This window comes from Hippocampus zosterae, chromosome 2, assembly GCF_025434085.1.
Source record: "Hippocampus zosterae strain Florida chromosome 2, ASM2543408v3, whole genome shotgun sequence".
Lineage (NCBI taxonomy): Eukaryota > Metazoa > Chordata > Actinopteri > Syngnathiformes > Syngnathidae > Hippocampus > Hippocampus zosterae.
The window spans coordinates 3,935,539-3,948,155 of record NC_067452.1 but is presented as its reverse complement, the minus strand read 5'-3'; the positions used below and the strand labels follow the sequence as shown (position 1 = coordinate 3,948,155).

Below are 12,617 nucleotides of genomic sequence, written 5' to 3'. Positions count from 1 at the left end.
AGTAGGTCATGTATGGTAATAATAATGAAGTGTATAATGTGTACAAAGATCTCTTATTTAGCACTTCCTTGGTTTTGTAGAGGATCCCTAAGGTCTTGGCTATTTTTCTTTTTACGTTATCGATATGTGGTTTCCAACATATTTTTGAGTCTATTACTAATCCGAGAAACTTGGTTTCGTACGCTCTTTCTATTTCAATTGAGTTTACCATAATTTTAGCTTGGTGTTTGATTGGTCTTGTGCCAAAAACAATTGACTTCGATTTTTTTCAGGTTAAGTGACAATTTATTTCTGTCGAACCAGTTTTTTAATTCGTTTAATTCGTTTTCTACGGTTGTCAGGAGCTGTTTCAGATTTATTCCAGAACAGTAGAAAGTTGTATCATCAGCAAATAGGACACATTTAAATAGTTTTGAAACCTTGCAGATATCATTTATATATAAGATGAATAGTTTTGGACCAAGCACTGACCCCTAAGGAACTCCGTGAGTGATTTTCAGTTGATTCGTTTTTTTATTGTTGAGTTGCACGTACTGATATCTGTTTTCTAAATAACTTTTTATCCATTTATAAGCTACACCTCTAATGCCATATCTTTCTAGTTTTTTCAATAATATACTGTGATCTATTGTGTCAAAAGCTTTTTTTAGATCTAGGAAAACCCCAACAGTAAATTCTTTGTTGTCTATATTAGTGGCTATTGCTTCCACAAACTCCATAACTGCCATTGAGGTAGTCCGTTTTTCCCTGAAGCCATATTGATTCTCACTTAACAGCGCATGCTTTTGTATAAAACTATCAAGTCTGCGAGAAAATAGTTTTTCTTATATTTTTGAAAATTGTGGTAGTAGTGATATTGGTCTATAATTTGTAAACAGATGTTTTTCTCCACTTTTATAGATTGGAATAACTTTAGCAATTTTCATTTTTGATGGAAAGATACCAGCTTCTAACGACAGGTTGCATATGTGCGTGAAAGGTCGCACTACATATTCTATAATCTGCTTGATTATTGTCATATCAATATTAAAGCAATCAGTTGACTTTTTATTTTTAAAAGTTTTTATAATATTTGATACTTCTTCTTGTTTTACTGCAGTAAGGAACATCGTGGAGGAGTTTTTTTCTACGTATCTATCTATTTCAAACAGGTTTGTTGGATCAGGAATTTGTTTTGCTAGGTTACTGCCGATGTTGACAAAATACTCATTAAATTCAGTTGCTATTTCTGCAGTTTTTTCCAAAATTGTATTTTTGCCTTTGATAAAATACTCTGGATAATCCATTTTTTTAGGACTATTTCTGATTACTTGATTAAATATTCTCCATATTTCTTGTGTGTTACCTTTATTCTGCTCTAATAGTGCATGATAATGATCTCTTTTACTGGTTCTTATAATATTTACTAGTTTATTTTTATAGGTCTTATATTTTTTTTCTGCTTCTTCAGTTCTGAATTTTAAAAACAATTTATATAAATTGTTTTTCTTTTTACATGCGTTTTCTATGCCTTTCATTATCCATGGCTTACTTGGGTCTTTATACTTTTTGGAGACTTTAGTTAATGGAAAATGTTTATCATATAAGGAGATTATGGTAGACTGAAATACTTCAAACGCTGTATTTGGGTCTTCGTTTGAGTAGGCCTCCGTCCAGTTTTGTTTTTCTAGGTCTTGCTTAAAGGCATCGATGGAACGTTGGGTTCTTAGTCTTATTTCTGTTATACGAGTTGTTGATTTAGCTTTTCTATCGAAATAATTATGAAAAACTGCAAAAACAGGTAGGTGGTCACTTATGTCATTAATGAGAAGTCCACTTTCCATTTTATGATCAATCTTATTTATAAATATGTTATCTATTAATGTGGCCGTGTCAACTGTTATTCTGCTAGGTTTCAGGATTACTGGGAAAAAGCTGTTGCTGTACATAGTATTTATGAAGTCAGTTGTTTTTTTGTGTCTATTTGGGTTTAATAAGTCAATGTTAAAGTCACCACATATTATTCGTGTTTTCTTATCGTTGTAGTAACTGAGCATATCTGTTAGTTTTTTATTGAATGTGTCAATACATGTTCCTGGTGTCCTATAGATGCAACTTATGATGATATTTGATGCCTTTTTATTGTGTATTTCAATGATTAGACATTCCATTAGGTTTTCTATTGTGTTTGTCAATCTCTCGATTTTACTGCATTTAAGTGCTTTGTCTACATATATTGCAAACCCCCCCCTGCTTTTTTGTTTTCTCTATTAGTTGCAAACATTTCATAACCTTCTATTTCCATTTCAGTTGTTTTATTTTCATCAAGCCAAGTTTCTGATATGGCAATTATTTTAAATTTATTGAATTTAGTCAGGTATTCTTTAATTTTTGTGAAGTTTTTATAGAGACTTCTACTGTTTAAGTGTATTACCGAAAGTGCATTTTCCAATGTTATATTAGTGTTGAATTGTTCATCCAGGTAATAGTCAGAGTTTGTTACCCTTTGTTTGTTGTTGAAGAAGTTGTTGTCTGGGTCCAAATTGTTCTCGGGATCGAATGGCTTATAGTCAATATCTTCAAAGGGTTGGAAGTTCATGTTTTTGGGATGTGAATTTCCCGCTCCCACACGGTCGTCGATGGCTCCCTCACGGCCGTCGTTGGTTCCCTCGCTGTCGTCGCTCGCTCTCTCGCCGTCATCACTGGGTCCCTCGTGGTCACTGGCTCCCTTGCGGTCGTCGCCGACTCCCTCACGCTCGCCGGCTGGCTGCCTCCCGGCTCTCTCACGCGCGCTGGCTGGTTGTCTCCCGGCTGCCTCAGGCTCGCCGTCTCCCGGCTCCCTCGCGGTCACTGGCTCGCCTGCAGTCGTCGCTGGTTTCCTCTCGGTCGTCTCTGGCTCCCTTGCGGTCGTCGTTGGCTCCCTCACGGTGGTCGCAGGCTGGTTGTCTCCAGGCTTCCTCACGGTCGCTGGCTTCCCTGCAGTCGTCGCTGGCTTCCTCGCGGTCATCACTGGCTCCCTCACGGTCGGTCATCGCTGGCTGCCTCGCGGTCAGTCGGTCTTAAAAAGTTATTGTCCGGGTCCAAGTTGTTCTCAGGGTCAAACGTCTTGTGGTCAGTAGGGTTGGAAGTCATCAAAGGGTTGGAAGGGTCATCAAAGGATTCGAAGTCCATATTTTTTGGTATGTGAATTTCCTGCTTCAGTAGGGTCAGAGTTTTTATTGTCGGGTGGTGAAAAATTCTCAGTATGAGAATTTCTCTGCTTGATGGTGTTGAACTCGAGCCTGTTGTGTTGGAGTACTGGTGCGGGGGTGGACAATAAGTTTGTTATGTCTTAAGTAGGCAGTTTCCCCTCTGTCACGTGCAGCTTTTAATTTTGGGAGGAGCTCTTTTCTTTTTTGTCGTACGGCATCTGTAAAGTCTTCGTTGATGTAGATGTTGGAGCCTTTTAAGTATTTTGCTTTTTGTAGGATCCTTGATCTGTCCTTGTATCTTAGAAATTTCACCACAACTGGCCTTGGTCGAGGTCTTCCAGGGTCTTGTCTTCCTGTGCGGTGAGCTCTCTCCACCTCAATTTGCCCCTGTATCAGCAGTTTCTCCTTAAGGATTTTTTGAACTTTTTCCTCTGTTTCAGTCCACGTTTCTCCCGGTTTTTCCTCAATTCCATCAATTACTAAGTTGTTTCTTCTTGACTGTCCTTCCAAGTAGTCCACCTTGTCCGTTAATACAAGCATGCCGTCACATACTTTGTAGAATTCCGTTTGCATGTCTTTGGAATGGCCAGTTTGACAGATTTTTTTTAATGTCGTCTACCTCTTTATGGGTAAAGTTGATGCTGGTTTTTATTTCTTGGACTTCCCTGGTAAAAGTGTCAAGTCGTGAGTTTGTTGAGTCTATTATCATCTTGACAAATCCTTTGAAATTTTCCTGTTGTTGTTGCAATTTAAAACAGAGTAGTACATTATATCCGTTTACAAAATGAACCATCCATCAGTTGCATGCAAAAATCTCTGTGTGCAAAGAAAAAAACCCGACAAGGTTATAATGACCCAATTGGATGATGCTGTACGGATTCGGCTCCGATCAATGTCAGGCCTGAGGATTTCAGAAATTAACAGAAACTGTTTTTCGGTTCCATTAAATTGCCCAATGAGAAAGCACTGTAACTAATTTTGGGTTCTGTAAACGTTCATCATGGGAACCCATTTTTCTATTTTGACTGATATTCACAATCAAGAATTCTGATACTCAAAAGTACAATATTTAAAAGGTAAATGTTTGAAAACTATCCATGAACAATGAACATAATTACATCAGCAGCTGTGTACGCCAGGTTTATTCAATAAAATTAATGGATTTGTCCAAATATGTTGTTTAACACTTTTATTAAAACTGTAATATGAGTTTTATTAAACTCACATGGCATCATGAATCATGAATACAGCATACCACGAAATCTGGCTATAAACTATGGACCACAAGTAAAGCAGACACTGTTAACATGATTAAATGTGTGTGTGTGTGTGTGTGTGTGTGTGTGTGTGTGTGTGTGTGTGTGTGTGTGTGTGTGTACACGTGTGTGTGCGTGTGTGTGGGTGTGTCCATCCATCCATCCATCATCTACCGCTTATCCGGGGCCGGGTCGCGGGGGCAACAGCTTTAGCAGGGAAGCCCAGACTTCCCTCTCCCTAGCTACTTCTTCCAGCTCTCCCCGGGGGATCCCGAGTCGTTCCCAGGCAAGCTGGGTGACATAGTCTCTCCAGCGTGTCCTGGGTCTTCCTCGGGGTCTCCTCCCGGTGGGACATGACCGGAACACCTCACCGGGGAGGCGCTCAGGAGGCATCCGAATCAGATGCCCAAGCCACCTCATCTGGCTCCTCTCGATGTGGAGGAGAAGCGGCTCGACTCTGAGCCCCTCCCGGATGACTGAGCTTCTCACCTTAACTCTAAGGGAGAGCCCGGACACCCTGCGGAGAAAACTCATTTCAGCAGCTTGTATCCGGGATCTCGTTCTTTCGGTCACGACCCATAGCTCGTGCCCATAGGTGAGGGTTGGGACGTAGATCGACCGGTAAATTGAGAGCTTCGCCCTTTGGCTCAGCTCCTTCTTCACCACGACAGACCGATACAACGTCCGCATCACAGCAGACGCTGCACCGATCCGCCTGTCGATCTCATGCTCCCTCCTACCCCCACTCGTGAACAAGACCCCAAGATACTTGAACTCCTCCACTTGGGGTAAGATCTCCTCCCCGACCCGGAGGGGGCACTCCACCCTTTTCCGACTGAGGACCATGGTTTCAGATTTGGAGGTGCTGATTTTCATCCCAACCGCTTCACACTCGGCTGCGAAAACGCTCCAGTGAGAGTTGGAGAGCCCCGTTTGAAGGAGCCAACAGCACCACATCATCTGCAAAAAGCAGGGATGTAATACTGAGGCCCCCAAAACGGACCCCCTCAACGCTTCGGCTGCGCCTAGAAATTCTGTCCATAAAGGTTATGAACAGAATCGGCGACAAAGGGCAGCCTTGGCGGAGTCCTACCCCCACTGGAAACGATTCCGACTTACTGCCGGCAATGCGAACCAAACTCTGACATCGGTGGTATAGTGACCGAACAGCCCGTATCAGGGGGTTCGGTACCCCATACCCACGAAGCACCCCCCACAGAACTCCCCGAGGGACACGGTCAAACGCCTTCTCCAAGTCCACAAAACACATGTAGACTGGTTGGGCGAATTCCCACATACCCTCAAGGACCCTGCTAAGGGTGTAGAGCTGGTCCACTGTTCCACGGCCGCGACGAAAACCACACTGCTCCTCCTCAATCTGAGGCTCGACTTCCTGACGGACCCTCCTCTCCAGCACCCCTGAATAGACCTTACCAGGGAGGCTGAGGAGTGGGATCCCTCTGTAGTTGGAACACACCCTCCGGTCCCCCTTTTTAAAAAGAGGGACTACCACCCCGGTCTGCCAATCCAGAGGCACTCTCCCTGTTGACCACGCGATGTTACAGAGGCGTGTCAACCAGGACAGCCCCACAACATCCAGAGCCTTGAGGAACTCCGGGCGGATCTCATCCACCCCTGGGGCCTTGCCACCGAGGAGCTTTTTAACAACATCGGTGACTTCAACCACAGAGATAGGAGAGCCCACCTCAGAGTCCCCAGGCTCTGCTTCCTCCAAGGAAGGCGTGTTGGTGGAGTTGAGGAGGTCTTCGAAGTACCCTGCCCACCGGTTCACAACGTCCCGAGTCGAAGTCAGCAGCGCCCCATCCCCACTGTACACAGTGTTAGTGGTGCACTGCTTCCCCCTCCTGAGACGTCGGATGGTGGACCAGAATTTCCTCGAAGCCGTCTGGAAGTCGGCTTCCATGGCCTCACCGAACTCTTCCCACGCTCGGGTTTTTGCCTCGGCGACCACTGAAGCCGCGGTCCGCTTGGCCAGTCGATACCCGTCAGCTGCCTCTGGGGTCCCACAGGCCATAAAGGCTCGATAGGACTCCTTCTTCAGCTTGACGGCATCCCTTACTGCTGGTGTCCACCAGCGAGTACGGGGATTGCCGCCACGACAGGCACCAACCACCTTACGGCCACAACTCAGATTGGCCGCCTCAACAATAGAGGCACGGAACATGGTCCACTCTGGCTCAATGTCCCCCGCCACCCCCGGAACATGGGAAAAGCTCTGTCGGAGGTGGGAGTTGAAACTCCTTCTGACAGGGGATTCCGCCAGACGCTCCCAACAAACCCTCACTATACGTTTGGGTCTGCCAGGACGGACCGGCATCTTCCCCCACCATCGGAGCCTACTCACCACCAGGTGATCAGTTGACAGCTCCGCCCCTCTCTTCACACGAGTGTCCAGAACATGCGGCCGCAAATCCGATGATACAACTACAAAGTCCATCATCGAACTGCGGCCGAGGGTGTCCTGGTGCCAAGTGCACATATGGACACCCTTATGTTTGAACAAGGTGTTCGTTATGGACAATCCGTGACGAGCACAGAAGTCCAATAACAAAACACCACTCGGGTTTTGATCGGGGGGGCCGTTCCTCCCAATCACGCCCCTCCAGGTATCACTGTCATTGCCCACGTGAGCATTGAAGTCCCCCAGCAGAACAATGGAGTCCCCAGCAGGAGTACTCTCCAGCACACCCTCCAAGGACTCCAAAAAGGGTGGGTATGCTGAGCTGCTGTTTGGTGCATATGCACAAACAACAGTCAGGACCCGTCCACCCACCCGAAGGCGGAGGGAGGCAACCCTCTCGTCGACCGGTGTGAACCCCAATGTACAGGCACTGAGCCGGGGGGCAATGAGTATGCCCACACCTGCTCTGCGCCTCTCACCGTGAGCAACTCCAGAGTGGAAGAGAGTCCAACCCCTCTCGAGAGAACTGGTACCAGAACCCAGGCTGTGTGTGGAGGCAAGTCCGACTATATCCAGTCGGAAATTCTCTGCATCACACACCAGCTCGGGCTCCTTCCCTGCCAGAGAGGTGACATTCCATGTCCCAAGAGCAAGGTTCTGCAGCCGAGGATCGGACCGCCAGGGTCCTTTGGCTGCCGCCCAGCTCACATTGCACCCGACCCCTTTGGCCCCTCTCATGGGTGGTGAGCCCATGGGAAGGGGGACCCACGTTGCCTCTTCGGGCTGTGCCCGGCCGGGCCCCATGGGTGTAAGCCCGGCCACCAGGCGCCTGCCAACGAGCCCCACCTCCAGGCCTGGCTCCAGAGGGGGGCCCCGGTGACCCGCGTCCGGGCAAGGGAAACTGAGATCCATTAATTTTACTCATCATAAGGGGTCTTTTGAGCCGTGCTTTGTCTGGCCCCTCACCTAGAACCTGTTTGCCATGGGTGACCCTGCCAGGGGCATAAAGCCCCAGACAACTTAGCTTCTAGGATCATTGGGACACACAAACCCCTCCATCACGGTAAGGTGACGACTCACGGAGGGGGTGTGTGTGTGTGTGTGAACTATTTATGTAAATAAACATAATACAATGGCTATTCACCCCCTTTATTATACAAAAGCATGTAATGGGAATTGAATGATTACGATCATGTGATGAACCTTTTAAAAATGACCTTATTACAGTACTATATACAGACTTATAGTATTGACATGGCTTGACATCCTCCTTGCTACCCCAAGATGATGCACTGTGTAATCAATTTGACCAAAGAATCTATCACACGTCATCATTTGGCCTAGCGCGCCCACCTTCCGTTCAGCCATTTTTGGGGCGCAGGTGCCTGAATGTTGATATCTGCTCTGACTGCTGATGACTAGTGAAGCTGACATTACATTACATTGCGTGAATAACGTTTTACAAAATTTACAATGATTAAAAGAAAATATGCAATGATTAACTGGCCACGCATTATTGCATAGGGTTGCTATCATGGATAGGATTTGTGCAATATATTTTCCATCTATCAATTGGGCATCATCTGGGATCGACCGGTAAATTGAGAGCTTTGCCCTTTGGCTCAGCTCCTTCTTCACCACGACAGACCGATACAACGTCCGCATCACAGCAGACGCTGCACCGATCCGCCTGTCGATCTCATGCTCCCTCCTACCCCCACTCGTGAACAAGACCCCAAGATACTTGAACTCCTCCACTTGGGGTAAGATCTCCTCCCCGACCCGGAGGGGGCACTCCACCCTTTTCCGACTGAGGACCATGGTTTCAGATTTGGAGGTGCTGATTTTCATCCCAACCGCTTCACACTCGGCTGCGAAAACGCTCCAGTGAGAGTTGGAGAGCCCCGTTTGAAGGAGCCAACAGCACCACATCATCTGCAAAAAGCAGGGATGTAATACTGAGGCCCCCAAAACGGACCCCCTCAACGCTTCGGCTGCGCCTAGAAATTCTGTCCATAAAGGTTATGAACAGAATCGGCGACAAAGGGCAGCCTTGGCGGAGTCCTACCCCCACTGGAAACGATTCCGACTTACTGCCGGCAATGCGAACCAAACTCTGACATCGGTGGTATAGTGACCGAACAGCCCGTATCAGGGGGTTCGGTACCCCATACCCACGAAGCACCCCCCACAGAACTCCCCGAGGGACACGGTCAAACGCCTTCTCCAAGTCCACAAAACACATGTAGACTGGTTGGGCGAATTCCCACATACCCTCAAGGACCCTGCTAAGGGTGTAGAGCTGGTCCACTGTTCCACGGCCGCGACGAAAACCACACTGCTCCTCCTCAATCTGAGGCTCGACTTCCTGACGGACCCTCCTCTCCAGCACCCCTGAATAGACCTTACCAGGGAGGCTGAGGAGTGGGATCCCTCTGTAGTTGGAACACACCCTCCGGTCCCCCTTTTTAAAAAGAGGGACTACCACCCCGGTCTGCCAATCCAGAGGCACTCTCCCTGTTGACCACGCGATGTTGCAGAGGCGTGTCAACCAGGACAGCCCCACAACATCCAGAGCCTTGAGGAACTCCGGGCGGATCTCATCCACCCCTGGGGCCTTGCCACCGAGGAGCTTTTTAACAACATCGGTGACTTCAACCACAGAGATAGGAGAGCCCACCTCAGAGTCCCCAGGCTCTGCTTCCTCCAAGGAAGGCGTGTTGGTGGAGTTGAGGAGGTCTTCGAAGTACCCTGCCCACCGGTTCACAACGTCCCGAGTCGAAGTCAGCAGCGCCCCATCCCCACTGTACACAGTGTTAGTGGTGCACTGCTTCCCCCTCCTGAGACGTCGGATGGTGGACCAGAATTTCTTCGAAGCCGTCTGGAAGTCGGCTTGCATGGCCTCACCGAACTCTTCCCACGCTCGGGTTTTTGCCTCGGCGACCACTGAAGCCGCGGTCCGCTTGGCCAGTCGATACCCGTCAGCTGCCTCTGGGGTCCCACAGGCCCTAAAGGCTCGATAGGACTCCTTCTTCAGCTTGACGGCATCCCTTACTGCTGGTGTCCACCAGCGAGTACGGGGATTGCCGCCACGACAGGCACCAACCACCTTACGGCCACAACTCAGATTGGCCGCCTCAACAATAGAGGCACGGAACATGGTCCACTCTGGCTCAATGTCCCCCGCCACCCCCGGAACATGGGAAAAGCTCTGTCGGAGTGGGAGTTGAAACTCCTTCTGACAGGGGATTCCGCCAGACGCTCCCAACAAACCCTCACTATACGTTTGGGTCTGCCAGGACGGACCGGCATCTTCCCCCACCATCGGAGCCTACTCACCACCAGGTGATCAGTTGACAGCTCCGCCCCTCTCTTCACACGAGTGTCCAGAACATGCGGCCGCAAATCCGATGATACAACTACAAAGTCCATCATCGAACTGCGGCCGAGGGTGTCCTGGTGCCAAGTGCACATATGGACACCCTTATGTTTGAACAAGGTGTTCGTTATGGACAATCCGTGACGAGCACAGAAGTCCAATAACAAAACACCACTCGGGTTTTGATCGGGGGGGCCGTTCCTCCCAATCACGCCCCTCCAGGTATCACTGTCATTGCCCACGTGAGCATTGAAGTCCCCCAGCAGAACAATGGAGTCCCCAGCAGGAGTACTCTCCAGCACACCCTCCAAGGACTCCAAAAAGGGTGGGTATGCTGAGCTGCTGTTTGGTGCATATGCACAAACAACAGTCAGGACCCGTCCACCCACCCGAAGGCGGAGGGAGGCAACCCTCTCGTCGACCGGTGTGAACCCCAATGTACAGGCACTGAGCCGGGGGGCAATGAGTATGCCCACACCTGCTCTGCGCCTCTCACCGTGAGCAACTCCAGAGTGGAAGAGAGTCCAACCCCTCTCGAGAGAACTGGTACCAGAACCCAGGCTGTGTGTGGAGGCAAGTCCGACTATATCCAGTCGGAAATTCTCTGCATCACACACCAGCTCGGGCTCCTTCCCTGCCAGAGAGGTGACATTCCATGTCCCAAGAGCAAGGTTCTGCAGCCGAGGATCGGACCGCCAGGGTCCTTTGGCTGCCGCCCAGCTCACATTGCACCCGACCCCTTTGGCCCTTCTCATGGGTGGTGAGCCCATGGGAAGGGGGACCCACGTTGCCTCTTCGGGCTGTGCCCGGCCGGGCCCCATGGGTGTAAGCCCGGCCACCAGGCGCCTGCCAACGAGCCCCACCTCCAGGCCTGGCTCCAGAGGGGGGCCCCGGTGACCCGCGTCCGGGCAAGGGAAACTGAGATCCATTAATTTTACTCATCATAAGGGGTCTTTTGAGCCGTGCTTTGTCTGGCCCCTCACCTAGAACCTGTTTGCCATGGGTGACCCTGCCAGGGGCATAAAGCCCCAGACAACTTAGCTTCTAGGATCATTGGGACACACAAACCCCTCCATCACGGTAAGGTGACGACTCACGGAGGGGGTGTGTGTGTGTGTGTGAACTATTTATGTAAATAAACATAATACAATGGCTATTCACCCCCTTTATTATACAAAAGCATGTAATGGGAATTGAATGATTACGATCATGTGATGAACCTTTTAAAAATGACCTTATTACAGTACTATATACAGACTTATAGTATTGACATGGCTTGACATCCTCCTTGCTACCCCAAGATGATGCACTGTGTAATCAATTTGACCAAAGAATCTATCACACGTCATCATTTGGCCTAGCGCGCCCACCTTCCGTTCAGCCATTTTTGGGGCGCAGGTGCCTGAATGTTGATATCTGCTCTGACTGCTGATGACTAGTGAAGCTGACATTACATTACATTGCGTGAATAACGTTTTACAAAATTTACAATGATTAAAAGAAAATATGCAATGATTAACTGGCCACGCATTATTGCATAGGGTTGCTATCATGGATAGGATTTGTGCAATATATTTTCCATCTATCAATTGGGCATCTTCTGGGGTCCCCTCATGTGTGTACGTATGTATGGCACATTGTGCACATCATCATCCAGGAACCAATCTCCTCGGCCAAGTCTAAGAATGGTATCATAAAGTGCCAAGACAAAATACAGAGCAACCAAAATAAGAAACAGCACTTCACAGCCATAATCTGCCTAAAAATGTCCATAATCTCTTTCGTTGAACAAACTTGTTAACAAAATGATTTGAATGAGAATAAAACAAATAAGTTGACATGTGTTATGGATACTGTAACTGTAAAGTGCTAGATAAGATAGGATAAGATAAGATAAGATAACCTTTATTTGTCCCACACTGGGGAAATTTTGCAGTCTACAGCAGCAAAATTGGGTGGGGTGGGGGGGAGAAAAAAAATACAAAGTGTTTGATTGCACAAAGAATTGCACTAGATGGACACAATGAAAAATGTTACTATAGGTTAAATATGGATGTTAGAAATGATTCTGCAAATGAGGTTGTTATCTTCTTCCTCAAGCAAAAACCCAATTTCCCATGATTTGCATACAATCCCGTCTATGATTGCATACGAAGCATGTAGTGCAAAGGATATCTTCAAATCACTTAGTTTCTTCGCAATTATAATTGTTGCTCTGTTATCCAGTATACTGCAAATACATCCTAATTCCCAAGGCTTTTCCACACTCCAAAAATCAGAATTTCATCTTGCAGGTGTGCTGCTTTGAGTGAAAATGTGCTTGGAGTCAGGGGTGACGTGCATATAAAATTGGCCCAAAAGTGGCCACTGGAACAAAAAAGTGGGTGACA

At 47.9% G+C, this 12,617-nt stretch overlaps 1 protein-coding gene across 2 annotated transcripts in view; it reads left to right on the top strand.

The window, feature by feature from the left end:
• The first annotated feature begins 7,887 nt into the window (after positions 1–7,887).
• Positions 7,888–12,617, top strand: part of stat6 (signal transducer and activator of transcription 6, interleukin-4 induced) — a 115,462-nt gene continuing 110,732 nt past the window's right edge. The window contains exon 1 of one of the 2 annotated variants that reach the window (XM_052058735.1): positions 7,888–7,911. The gene's annotated coding sequence lies outside the window, so the exon portion shown is untranslated. Of the gene's footprint in view, positions 7,912–11,283; positions 11,308–12,617 lie in introns of those variants that run through there. The other variant, XM_052058734.1, reaches the window with a different exon arrangement.